This window comes from Phaseolus vulgaris, chromosome 1 (assembly GCF_051622355.1).
Source record: "Phaseolus vulgaris cultivar YP4 chromosome 1, ASM5162235v1, whole genome shotgun sequence".
NCBI lineage: Eukaryota > Viridiplantae > Streptophyta > Magnoliopsida > Fabales > Fabaceae > Phaseolus > Phaseolus vulgaris.
The window spans coordinates 8,699,413-8,714,149 of record NC_143498.1 but is presented as its reverse complement, the minus strand read 5'-3'; the positions used below and the strand labels follow the sequence as shown (position 1 = coordinate 8,714,149).

The following is a 14,737-nucleotide window of genomic DNA, read 5'->3' as shown; positions in this document are numbered from 1 at the left end:
GTAGTTTCCTTCTACTAAAAAATGCTCTTTAATCGTCTCAATGGAATCAAGCCATGCAAGATGACTATCGTGTTGTGATCAACAATAGAACTTGGACTTTGACTCCTTTATCGTTAGGAGCAAACATTGTTGACTACAAATGGATTTTTAAGAATAAGTATAGTGCAAATGGAACGTTTTAGTGTCACAAGGCACGTCTTGTGAAAATGTTTTTGTCCTTAAGATTTCTAAACAATTTTTTTTTATAACTATAATTATTTAGGTGACTTCCCCCAAAGAAAACTAAATATAAAAAGTTCAGAGTTGTTATGACTCTCATACCGAATACAATTCAGGATCATAGAGATCATAATAAGAAAAGGATCATAGAGATCATAATAAGAAAAGTAATGAAGCATGAAATGGAAAAATTTAACTTAAATAATTAATAAATGAATAAGAGACAGTATGCAAATAATTGTAAGGATATTTAATATTTAAAAATATCAATAATATTAATAATATTTAATACAATTAATAATATTTCATAGTATTAATAATATTAAATAATATTTAAAAAATATTAAGATAATTTAATAATATTTAAAAATATTAATAATATTGAATAGTATTAACAATATTTAATAGTATTAATAATATTTAATATTATAATATATTTAATATTATAATATATTTAATATTATTAATAATTAATAATATTTAATAATATTTGATATGTATTGACATAATCGGTGAGAGTTATCTATTTTAATGAGAATAACTAATAAAATGAATTACATTAAATTCTTTAAAAAATTTAAAAGTATATTAAATTTTAAAAAAATTGAAATTAAATTAACTTTTGTATCCTTAGTGTAGAAACCTTAACTAAAATAATTTAACATATTAAAATAATAATAAATTTACTTTATCAAATTAAAAACATTAATTATGAATTAAAAAATATCTACATAATTAAATATATTTTTAGAATAATATATATTAAAATAAAAACATTTTTTTCTTAAAAAAAACCTACAATACAGTCCCACCTTATTTTTGTTAGACCCCACCCCTACTTGGTTTGTTTTAGTATTTAGTGATAGTTTGAGAATATAATAATAAAAAATATATATTTAAAAATTATATTTCTTTAGAGTAGACATCTAATTAAGAAATATATAATAAAATGCTTGTGACATTAATTATTTTTTTAATTTTTAGTTTTCATCACATTAAATAAATATATATATATATATATAATTATTAAATGCTATAGTATGATTTTCTAAAACTTTTGAATATGTCTTAATATTCTACTTGTCTATTCGTTTTTAACTAAACATAAACAATTCATCTTAATTAAATGTAAAAATAACTATATGGAAAAAGATTAATGGAAATACCAACTAAAACATGAAAAAAAATTCATTAATTATGAGTTTTAACATAACTCATTCTTTCACGCAATTTAAACAAACAATTTTATTTTCAAAAAAAAAAATACAACTTTGAAGTATAATCCACCATTTGTAATATTTCATCTCCTCCTCGGGGCTAGGTTTTTATAAACTGAAAAGGAGAAGGAAGAAAAAAAAAAGGAAAAACAATGTCAGAAAAGTAGATGAAGGAGTATTAACATTTATAATACATATATATATATATATATATATATATATATATATATAAAAGAAAGAAATCTCACCTATCGCAATCCAAGGTCTTAGAGAGATTACAAAGTTTAGGAAGACTTTTGGTCCTACCAAGATCTAGGTTAGGAATTTGAGAGCCTTCTTCCTTAAGGCACTTACATACAAAAAGTCTTTCTTCTTTTGTAGGTGATAAAACTATCACTTCATTCAACCCTTGACAACAAGAAATTGAAGGGGCAGTAGTTTTATCGGTGACAAAATCTAAGCATGCCTTCACTAAAAATTGGGTCTGCTCACAAGTCAGGGGCTTTGGTGGCCCTATGGCTGAAACTGTGACGACTAACACAGCTACCAAACACAAAAATGGTACAAACACACTCTTCATTCTTATCACAATGGTTTATCTCAATCACTCACTACTGCTTTTAATCTTGGATGGATGGAACATTGTGAGATTCTTATATTTATAGCCACATGCAGGTAAAGAGAAACCCCACCCCTATTTCTTTCCATATCTTTGGGTTGTTTTTGGGCTAACATTTGTTTTAAGTATTTAATGATAGTTTGATAATATAGCAAATCAAAATATACATTTAATTTACACTAATTTTAACTTAAGACAATTTATTGTTGTTTTACACATACCATTTTTTATTTTAGGCAATATTTAATTAGGTTAGATATATATAATTGTTGGATAATCATAAAAAAATAACGATTTTATATACGCGGTTTAAATACTATCAAAGATCAGATTTATAAAACTAATCGTTGATTATTTATATCATATTTATTTAGTGTTGTCTTTAGAATATGTGAGCTAAAAAATAAACCTGTGGACTAAAAGTAATCACAAATATAAAATTGTCATACACCATGCTTATCGGGTCATAGATGTTTAAATCATTATTTTTTGACAATGACCTTGAACAAAAATAATAACCCACATTAATTAAATTGTGTCATAGAATAATAAAAATATGATTTTTAATTGTAAGTATTTTAAACTATTAAAGGTTATGGAATCTAGAGTTATATAAGGAGGATCCTAATATTAATTGTGTATTTTCTAATTAGTTGTTTCTCATGTGAATAACCTTTATGTTATTGGTTATGATTCTAGTATTTATTGATTGATTCTGATTCTTTCTCTCTTTAGCTACATAGAAACGTGTGTACAATGTGTACTGCTTGTATATGTTCAGAGTATTTGTTTGTTTTGATCTTAATGGAGAGATATTCATTCTCATATCCTTTGTCTCCCATTTTACTCTTTTATTCATTTCTGTTCTATTTCATAATATAAACCATATTTAATTAAAAAAAAGTATAATCTCAAATTCTAAATGTACAATACATTTTGCGTTTTTTTTTTTATATTCCCAAATCTAAATCACAAGTTTTTACTGGTTTATAAATCAAAATTCAAACCAGCCATTCATTTTAAAATCGAAATCTAAATTAATAATAATAATAATAACAACAATAATCATAATATCACAAAAAAAATTGTTTATTATAATTTTTTATATGTTTAGGGTTTATTTATGAAACTTTTATTCAAATGCAATTGCCCTAATTAAATAATTGTAACATAAATGTAAATGACAACACTTAAAAAAAGCTATAATCCTAAAACTGTTAACTATAATTATATCTTAAACAATAATTTTTAAAACGTTTCTTATTGTATAGTCCACATAATTATCTAAAATCATGATTTTTGGTAGTGTTAATTATTTAACTTGAGATATTTGAGAACAATAAGCATTTAACTTATTTGTTTTTATTTCTAAAAGAATAAATTAACACGTTTTTTTTTATAATCATGTTCTTAATATAAAAACAAGTGCAAAATAGTATTTTTTAAGTTTATTAGTTAGATCAAATTACATTATTTTTACAATCCAACATTGATAGAGTAATGTAAAAAGTGATTAATTTTTATGTAGATTCAAGATGTGACATAAAACAACCCTTTTACATGTTCAAGGTGCTTAATTGATGGAAAAAAATTAAAGTATAATGGTTTGCTTTGGAGAGAAAATTATTGTTTGCAATTTATTAAAAACAAATTATACCACAAATAATCATTAAATTAGAATGTAAAATTTATATCGAAAGTAAATTTTATTTTCTTATATTTAAAATAATTTTTTATTATTACACAAATGTTTATAAAAGAAAAACAGAAACCAATTCAATAAAAAAAATATCATAAGTACAAATATATCAATAAATATAAATTATAGATCCATATATTATATTATATATATATATATCAACGGATATTCAACAAGTGAAGTATTTACTTATGTTTTTCAAAAATTCATATTAAGTATGTCCACCAAAGATTAATTTATGAAACAAACAAATACTTATATTTATAAGCAAACCAATAAATAATGGATCAATATAAATTCATTATAACCCAAATATAGTAATTCAAGATATACATTTAATTTACACTAATTTTTACTTTAGACAAAATTTATTGTTGTTTTACACATACCATTTTTTACTTTAGGCAATATTTAATTAGGTTAGATATATATAATTGTTGGCTAATCATAAAAAAACAACGATTTTATAAACGTGTTTTAAAGACTATCAATAATCACATTTATAAAACCAATCGTTGATTATTTATATCATATTTATTTAGTGTTCTCTTTAGAATATATGAGCTAAACAATAAAACGGTGGACTAAAAGTGCATAAATGTATAAATGTCATAGATCATGCTTATCGAGTCATAGATGTTTAAATCATTTTTTTTGTGACAATGACCTCTAACAAAAAGAATAACCCACATTAAAAAAAATTGTGTCCTAGAATAATAAAAATGTGATTTTTAATTGTAGGTATTTTAAACCATATTTAATTAAAGTTACCTTTAATATAAACAACGACTATTCAAATGTTGTTACTATAACCCATGCTTATTAAATTGTGAATATTTTAAAGTATGTTTAATTAATCCATTGATAAAATTAAAAAAATTAAAAAAAAGGTATGTTGTCAAATTCTAAATGTACAATACATTTTACGTTATTTTTTATGTTTTCAAATTTAAATCACAAGTTTTTCACTGGTTTATAAATCAAAATTCAAACCAGACATTATTTTAAAATCAAAATATTCAATTTTATCGCATTACTAGTTTTTTATTTCAGTTTTTATGTTCATAGAAAAGTTTGGATAGCAATTAAAGAAGGTCGGGCAATCATGTGAATTACTTTCTAATATCAAAATTACCGAGTCATTAAATTTTTTAAGTCTGATATCTCTTAACATTATTAATATTGGACTGTTTATTCCTATTGTATAGTTGGGTCTTGCAACAACTTAAATGCGTCCTAAATGAATAATATTATATCCATCCTTTATATTTTGATCTAAAAGAGATTGTTTTAAAACATTTAAAATCTTATTATTTTTTGTTCCTGGGTAGTTGTATTTGACTATATGTATTTCATCTTGATTTGGATACCAAAATTTATAAAAAACTTTCATGTTAGACATCATTATGCTACTTGACATCTCAGCTAGGCTGACAGCTCAAGTAACAACAATCATTTGTCATCACATGAACAAATATTATTGAAGAAAAGAAAAAGAAAGAAAATACAAAAATATAGGAAGATTAAACCAAAATCCATATGTTAACAAAAACGATACATAGGTAGACTATACCTATTAATAAAGAATTCTAAAAACAAACTAGATGGAAGCCTATTATACCAATGAAAGGATTATCTATGAATAAATCATAAATTAACCAACTTATCAGCACACGCATCCCCTTCACGAAAAATATGAGTAACCCTAAACCTGATTTTTCCACAGTAATTAAGACAAGTATTCCATCGATTACGAAGCATCAAAGGAACATTTGTCCTAGTAGTAAACACAACACCAACCAAGGGAGAGTCACATTCCAACAAGAAATTAGTAGTCCCAACTTTGAGTTTCCTCCCAAGCATATATAACTCCATAAAATTCAGCAATCAAAGCTGTCTAAATGTCAAGAAACATAGAGAAAACTCCAATAAAATTCCCCATACCCCCACGGAAAATACCTCCACAAGTGGCAAGACCTGGATAGCCCTAGCAGCCCCATCAGTGCAGACCAAAATTTATGTTGTTTATATACTTCACATTTTTTAACTATCGGTACTAACCAATTATGTAATGAATTTTCTATTTCTGCTATTTGCAAATTTATTTCATTTTTATTTTCTTGATTAGAAGATGAAGCTTCTTGTTGCGGAGTTCTTATTACAACCTGTTTATCTTTATTTTTTAATCCTAAATCATTTAAGGACCTAAGAAAATTTGGTATTCTACTTCTTTCTCTAGTTTCCATGTCACGGAACCCCCTATGAGATTTCTGGAAGAGCGCTCCCAAACTACTGATAAGTCTCTTGCCTAGACATTAATTAGTACCTTAGCTACCATGAAATTTTTTATAGTTCTCATACTATGCATGAGCATGTCATTGAGATGACAAATATTGCAACAAGATTTAAATATCTTGGAATGACAATGGATAAAGTTTTTCTTGTGCAGTTCATCTTGAACTCAATATTGTCTAAGTATGGTTCTTTTCAAATGAACTATAATACCATGAAAGGTAAATGGAATGTGAAAGAATTGTGTAGTATGTTAGTTCATGAAGAGATCAGGCTTAAGAATCAAGTAAACCACTTAATTCATTATGTGAATAATTAGGGAGTTGGAAAGAAAGTTCGTAAGCAACAGGGAAAGGCTAAATGATCATTAAAGAGTAATGAATCCTCTACTAAAATCTAGAAGAAAAATGACAAATGTCATTTATGTGGGAAATTTGGACCTTTCCAGAAGAACTGCCATAAATGTAAAGCTTGGTTCGGAAAGAAATGTGGGCATAATGCTTATGTATGTTTTGAATCAAATTTAATTAATGTTCCACATAAAACTTGGTGGATTGATTTTGGATGTACAACTCATGTTTTTAATATGATGCAATGATTCCTTTCAACCTGCATGAGAAGTTTGTCTTCATGGGGTAATAGAGTGAAAGTTCCAGTAGAAGCTGTTAGGAGTTATCGTTTAATCCTTGACACTAGATTTTATTTAGACTTGTTTGATATTTAATATGTACCTAGTATTTCTAGGAATTTAATTTCTTTGTCTAAACTTGATGTTGTTGGATACTCTTTTAACTTTAAGAATGATTGTTTCAATTTGTATAAGCATACTTGTATGGCTAGATTTGGTACACTTTATGATGGTTTATATAAATTAAATCTTGATAATTTATATGATGAAACTCTTATGACCTTGCATCATAATTTTGGCATTAAATGTAGTTTAGTGAATAAGTGTTCTGCTTACTTATGGCATAAGCGTTTGGGACACATTTCCAGAGAAAGGATGCAAAGATCGGTAAAGAATGAAATGCTTCTGAATTTAGACTTTACTGATCTAAATGTATGTGTGAATTGTATTAAAGGCAAACAAACAAAAAACACACACAAAGAAAGGAGCCACAAGAAGCACTCAACTTCTTGAAATTGTACACACAGATATATGTGGACCTTTTTATGTAAATTCCTTCAATAAAGAAAGGTATTTTATCACCTTTATTGATGATTTTTCATGTTGTGGTTATGTATATTTACTACATGAGAAATCTCAAGTAGTGAATGTCTTGGAAATTTATATAAATGAAGTGGAAAGACAATTAGATAGAAAGGTGAAAATTGTTAGGTCAGATAGAGTTGGTGAATATTATGGAAAGTATGATGAAAGTGGAGAACACCCTGGTCCATTTGCTAAGTTCCTTGAGAAATGAAGTATTTGTACTTAATACACAATGCCAAGTACACCACAACAAAATGGTGTGTCAGAAAGGTGTGAGCATGTTGAGTAATTCATTTTACTTGTATCACTGTGGATGTATGCTTTAAAAACTATCATGTATTTGTTGAACAAGGCAGTTCAAAATACACCTTTTGAATTGTGGACAGGCAGGAAACCCAGTTTGAGACACCTGCATGTTTGGGATTGTCAAGCCAAAATTATAATATATAATATGCAAGGAAAGAAATTGGATGCAAGAACAATCAATGGATATTTCATTGCTTATTCAGCAAAGTCAAAAAGGTATATATTTTATTGTCCTTCCCATAGTACAAGAATTGTTGAAACTGGAAATGCTCGGTGCATTCTGAATGGTGAAACGAGCAGGAGTGAAACTTCACGAAATGTGGAGATTAAGAAAATTAGAGTACAAGTTCCTTTTACTAGCACCTTTACTTCAATAATTGGTGTTTAGGGTTTAGGATGTAAATGAGTCTTTAAGACTAAACATGGCTTTTATGACAATATTGAACGTTACAAGGCTCGACTTGTTGCCAAAGGTTTTATTCAAAAGGATGACATTGACCATAAGGAAACATTTTCACCTATTTCTAAGATTCCTTTAGAATTATCATGACATTAGTAGTTCATTATGATCTTGAGTTGCATCAGATAAATGTTAAAATTGCCTTTTTGAACAGGAATTTAGAAGATAATGTTTATATGGACCAACCAGTGGGGTTCATTGAAGAAGGAAAGGAACACATGATCTGTGAACTTAAAAAATCATTATATGGACTTAAACAAGGTTCAAGAAAATGGTATCCTAAGTTCAATGATACTATTATGTCCTTTGGATTTAAGGAATACATTATTGATCAGTGTATTAATAAGTGTCATATTTCAGTAATATTTCATATTAAATTACAGACACTTATGAATATTTATTGATAAAATACCTATAATTTAACCCCTAATTTATGAATTTAAACCTTTTTACATATTTTATGATTATAATATGAATAAGAACGATTTATTCTCAAATTTGTGTTAATTTCAGGATTCTAGGGAGAAATGAAGATGAAAAGGCTAAAGGAGAATATACAAGATAAAAAAGGTAAAGTTGGAACGCTCCAAACTCACCTAAGCCAGAAGCCTTCCAAAGGAACTCGCCCAAACAAGTTCAATCTTGCTTAGGCGAGACACTCTAGAAAGTTGGACCTCGTCTAACTCGCCCAAGCTAGCCCAATCATGCCCAGGTGAGAAGTCACTTAGCCCAAACCCAATTAGCTTAAATATGAAGCGTGAGGCACAACCTTAGACACGTGGGGAGAATAGAAGGTGATAGAAAATCTTAGAGGAGGTAGTCGTCAAGGAGAAACATCCTAAATTCTTCTTTTCTTGATTTCCATGATTGTAATGGCTAACATGAATGACTAATTCTACACTTTGGGATTGGGAGTAATATGCTCAAACTCTTATGTATTGAGGTGATATTTAAATATAATATTTTGTTCTTGATTGATGATTGATATTCTTATTTTATTCATAAGGCTTGTTTACCATAATTTGATCCTTAGATTTGACTGAAAAGTACTTCTAAGTTTCTGATCTAAATGATCATGCTTAACATATTTGAATGTTAGGAATAAATTTCAAATGTTAATTGCTATCAACATCTAATCATAGGGATAAAGAGATTTTATAAATATGTGAGGAATCCATATTTAGGAGACTATCTTAATAATTTTATATGCGAGAAATCGGTATAAATGAATTTTATATGGGCATCAATATCAATCAAAGGATAAAATATTGTTATGCTTTTCAAAATAAAAAAGAGTGAGAAGGATGAACCCCAATCCCAATTTTCCCAATTGAATCAACTTCTTTTTTACTTTACTTTATTTACATTATTGCAATCATAAACAACAAACATCCTACAAACTTTTACTTATTGTTTTCTATTTAGTGAATCTTATACTTGATAATTCAATTGTTCCTCATGGGTTTGATATACGTTCTTAGGGACAAATTATTACTTCTGACATAGTATACTTGTCGTAAAATAGACATCATGTATATATCTGAAGATTAGTGGAAGTTTATATTTTTTAATCTCTATATTGATGATATCTTGTTTGCAACTAATGATCTTGGTCTATTAAGTGAGACTAAGAAGTTTATCTCTAACAACTTTGAAATGAAAGATATGGGTAAGGCATACTGTGTGATAAGAATAGAAATATTTCGTGATAGATCACAACAATTGATTGGTTTGTCTCAAAAAACATGTATTAATAAATTTTTAGAGAGATTCAGAATGGATAAATGTTCAACATCTCCCATTCCAAAGAATGATTTGGATTGGAAACAAATGGAGAATATCCCTTATGCATTTGTTGCTGGGAGTTTGATGTATGCTCAAACATGATAAGGTTAAATATTGGTTTTGCAGTTGGTATGCTTTGTAAATCCCTGAGTAATCCATGATTAGATTATTGGAAAGCTGCAAATAAAGTTTTAAGATACTTATAGGAGATATGATCATCTTGAGGTGATTGGACATACAAATTTAGATTTTGTTGGTTATATGGATACAATAAAGTTTACATTTGGTTATGTGTATCTTTTAGTCAGATGAGTGATTTCATTGAAAAGTGTGAAGCAGTCATTCGTCACTGCATCTACTATGGAGGTTGAATTTGTTCCATGATTTGAGGCCACAATTCAGGCTAATTGGTTGTAGAATTTTATCTCATGACTTGGAGTAGTTAACAGTATTGTCAAACCGCTAAGAATTTATTGTGATAATTCTGCAACTGTTTTCTTTTTTAACAACGACAAGTATTCCAAAGGTGTTAAGCATATGGAATTGAAATACTTTGTCGTTAAGGAGGAAGTTTAGAAACATAGAATGTCCATAGCAAATATTAGCTCCGATCTTATGATTGTTGACCCTTTAACAAAAGGGTTATCGCCCAGAACATTTACTGACCATGATGTCTACTAGTGTATATTGTTATTAATGGTTATTTGATATTGTGAGTTCATTTATATGCATGCAACTTATGATGTGGAAAAAATTAGTTATTATTGATGAAAATGACATTATCTTAGAACTCATTATGGACTTCTCATTGTAAAGACATATTAAGGAGGAAAAATGATACAATGGTTCATGAAAGGAAATGTGTTGACTAAATGACTTGTAACCGTCGTGACTCTTATTATGTAAGACCTTTAATGCACATTATGATTTATGTAATTATTAAATCATGAAATATTATAGTCCCACACAAGTCAAGTGGGAGAATGTTAAAAAAATTATGTAACATTCTAAGGTGACTCATGTGAAATAGATTTTGGATCTGAATGTTATTTAATAATATAAAAGGGCCTATTGATTAATCTTGAATGTTATATTATATATATATATATATATATTATGAAACCTCATGAGAACCTAATCTAATAGAGATTAGTAAACATAAAGGAAATATGGTTTTATCTCTACAAATGTGATTGTCTCATGGTTGATCATCAAAAAGAGGTGTGACAAAAAAACAATTGTAAGATATAAATTGAAAAAATATGATTGAAAAACTATTTAGATAGAAACTTTCCTAAAAGGTAAGTGTTTATTTTATTATAAGAAAATATATGGTATGTGAGAATCATCCTATTTAAGATTTTTATGATATGCATAACTCTAAAGTAGTTTAGTTTTAAAATTAGTTTTAGAAAACAATTCAATTTCAAATTATTTTTACATAGATTAGATTTATTTGTAAGTTTAACATGGTATAGTCATTAGAAGTTTAAGTGAGTTAAATTCTTTATAGTTAACTCGTTAGACCCCTCACCTATGTACCAAACCAATGGGTCAATATTTTACAGCTATTAATATTATAATCAGCACATAAGATTGATTTGCAGATGTAGAAGGATGTGTAAAGTTAAGGATGTTATTCCTGCACGGTCACCAAGAAAGAATGTTTGTGGGACCCTTCTCAAAGACCAATACGATAATATGCTTGACTAACGATGGGAAATAAAATAAAAAGATAGGGACACCATAAAGGATTTGACCACCATTCAAACTCACCGAAAGCTGATTTTGAATTTAATAATAAAAATATTAATAACAGTATTATTCAAGAGAAATTCGTATAAATATCTCTTGGTATAAAAGGAGAAACTTTTTTCTTGCGACAAGAAAATAAAGTTCAAAAGATAAAGAAATAACCATGTCGAGAAATTTTTGAGGAATAAGGATTTTGGGTTCTGGAAACTCAATATGGTATACAAAGGTTGTGATAAAGAAAAAATGGTTGTTGAGGAGCTCAAGTGCTTCAATGGTGATTCACATCAACAACGATAAGAAGAACGCGAGCAACAATTTCAAACTTGGAAATTCACTGTTCAACATTGAAAATGGAGAAAATCTCATCAAGAAAGCACAAAAAATATGAAAAACAACATAAAAAATAATAAGGAGTACACATTTCAAGGAATGAGAGCAGTGACAACAATGAGAGGTCGTAGAGAAGACAACAATGGGAACAACAGAGAAGAAAGATCGAAGATGAAAAGGCTTAGAGTTGGAAATAAAAAAGCATATAGATGACAGTTATGACCTAATAATCATAGTCTATATGATAGATACAAGTATAAGTGACGGTTACCTAAAAAACCGTAGTCTATAGTGGTCATTATAGGCGAAAGTTGTCCACCAAACCGTAGTTTATATGCTTTGTTTTCACATAGACGACAGTTATAACTAGAATCGTAGTCTATATGTTAATTTTTTTTCAAAATTTCCACCGCGTTTTTGTAGACGACGCTTACGCTTAAATCGATGTCTATACACGTCGTAAAACCCTCTTTTTGCACTAGTGATTGTTATTTGCGCAAAACTCGCTTCAATCGGTTAAACAATTACGATATTTATAACTAACATAAATTATACTCTTAAACATGTCACCTTATACAAGGTGTTAAATGGCAGGTGCTATGACGATTCATATTAGACTGTCATATTATACTTCTTGGAGATCAGATTTATGGCGGTATGCAGATCTGCCACACGTGTATATAGCGGTGTTTATAAATGAAATTATATAATAAAATAATCACCCCCACATACACTATTTTTTTAGTGCATCCAATACATGGTCCTTTGTTCCACACTCAAGAGTGCATGGAATGCTAAATGACCAATTTCATCAAATTCTTCTCAATGTCACAACTACTACAATATTCACAAACACAACAAGATCTACCACCTGAACCCACATTCCTATGTACAACTAATTATTATCAACCACAAGATAAACTTTACTGACATTCATTTGCACTTGAAAGATTCAATACACTTGCACCACAACCTATTATGGACGACTGTAGACACTCATTTGCGTCCAATTTAGTTTATTTATCTCTAACTTTGTTGCAACGAATCTTTGAACACCACCTTCTAACAATGCTTGCATGCAATATATCCCTCCAACACACTTCAATAATTAAGTCACTCTCTTCCAAATGGCTACACAACCCCCACAATTTCAATCTAATGATCAACTACAAATGCAACAACAACAATCACCCCAACACAATCCACCATGTAACCAATATCATCATCACCATTACGAAGATTAACATCTTCTCATATCATTAAATTTGTTTTGTTCAAAATTCTACCTTGAAGTACAAGTTTTCATTCCAATATTTCAATTCTTCAAAATTTATTCTAAATCAAATTTCAAGTTTAAAAAAATCATATTAATTTTACTCACACCTAATTACATTAACATTATATTTATAAAAAAAATTCATAAAAATTTAATAACTGAACTTTTCATGTTAACTCCTTTTAAATTTCCTAATACATTTTCTTTGATAAGTTTAACATAATTATATAATCAATAATAATGATAATGATAATATTGTTCTAAAATTTGAAATAACACATTTAATTCTCAGTTATATTACAAAAACAAAAACAAAATCACTCTTAAATTACTTTTTATTTTTTTCCTTCTCTCCGATGAATTAAAATTTAATCTTATTTTTTTATTATTTATTTTAAATTTGATTTCTATTTCTACAAAAAAAAAAATTATCTTGAATCTACGAATACAAATTTCACTCTACATTTTAACTCATTTTATATTCCTTATTGTGTTTTTTAAAATCCTTTCAAAATTTAATGTTACAAATAATAATAAGCATCCACACATTTTGAATTTCTCTTCTATCTTTCATTCAATTATTATACAAACTACTATTAAAAAAAATATTTTCATATTATTTTACAAAAATCAATACTACAGTATCAACATTTTTTCATCCTTAAACTATTTTTATTTTTTTTTCCTTCTCACAAAGCAATTACATTTTAATCTAAACATTTTTAATTAATTATTTTGAATTTCTTGCGTACATAAATTTCTTTCTTCAATATAAATATAACTCCACTTTATATTTTCACTCATTATATATTGCATTTTTTTTAAAATTTCCAAAATTTTATTCCACCATAATAATAACAAACATCCAGAAAAATTTTAAAGTTTCTTCTATTTTTAAATTTTCTATAAATCTCATTTTTTTTCTCCTTACATAATGTTTTTAGTGTTTTTCTCCTTCTAAACCAATTAAAAGTTATTCTCCTAATTTAATTAATTAATAAATTATTTTATTTATTATTATTTTTCATTTCCCTCTCCCATTACTTAAGAAAAAAATGTTCCTATTGTAGTAGACATAGGACAACACTAAAAAAAATCATTAAATAAAAAATAATTTAAAAAAAAACTAATTAAATGTTATATTAATTAAATTAGATATTATTTTATAGATTAAAAAAATTATTAATTTCTAAATTGATATATAGTTTATAAATTAGTATATAGTTAGTTACTAAAGTTTTTCTACCAAATTTTGATAACTAATTAAATATTAATTTAGAAATTATTTATGAATAATAATTTAATAAATAATAACTTTTTTAAATTTTAAAATAGTATATAATTTAGTGATGAGTCAATGTTATGGATACCGAATTTTCAGTACTTTTGGGGCAATTAAAGTCTCCGTAGTCCATTTTGGGGAATTGTTTTTAAAAAGTGTATTATTCATGGAAAAATTTCTTTACTAAATTAAGTTCTTTTAGCATATATATATGGTATGCAGTTAGTTACTAACCTGCGAATTAGTAGCATTAGTTGAAATCCAATAAAACTGACAGCTGACTA

General features: G+C 27.1%; 1 long non-coding RNA gene across 1 annotated transcript; it reads right to left on the bottom strand.

The window, feature by feature from the left end:
- Window positions 1–1,378: 1,378 nt before the first annotated feature.
- Window positions 1,379–2,062, bottom strand: LOC137815428 (uncharacterized). The gene is made up of 2 exons (XR_011081739.2): window positions 1,685–2,062; window positions 1,379–1,551 (listed from the first exon to the last, which is right to left on the bottom strand). It is a non-coding gene; the product is annotated as an uncharacterized LOC137815428 (long non-coding RNA).
- Between the last annotated feature and the right edge of the window lie 12,675 nt (window positions 2,063–14,737).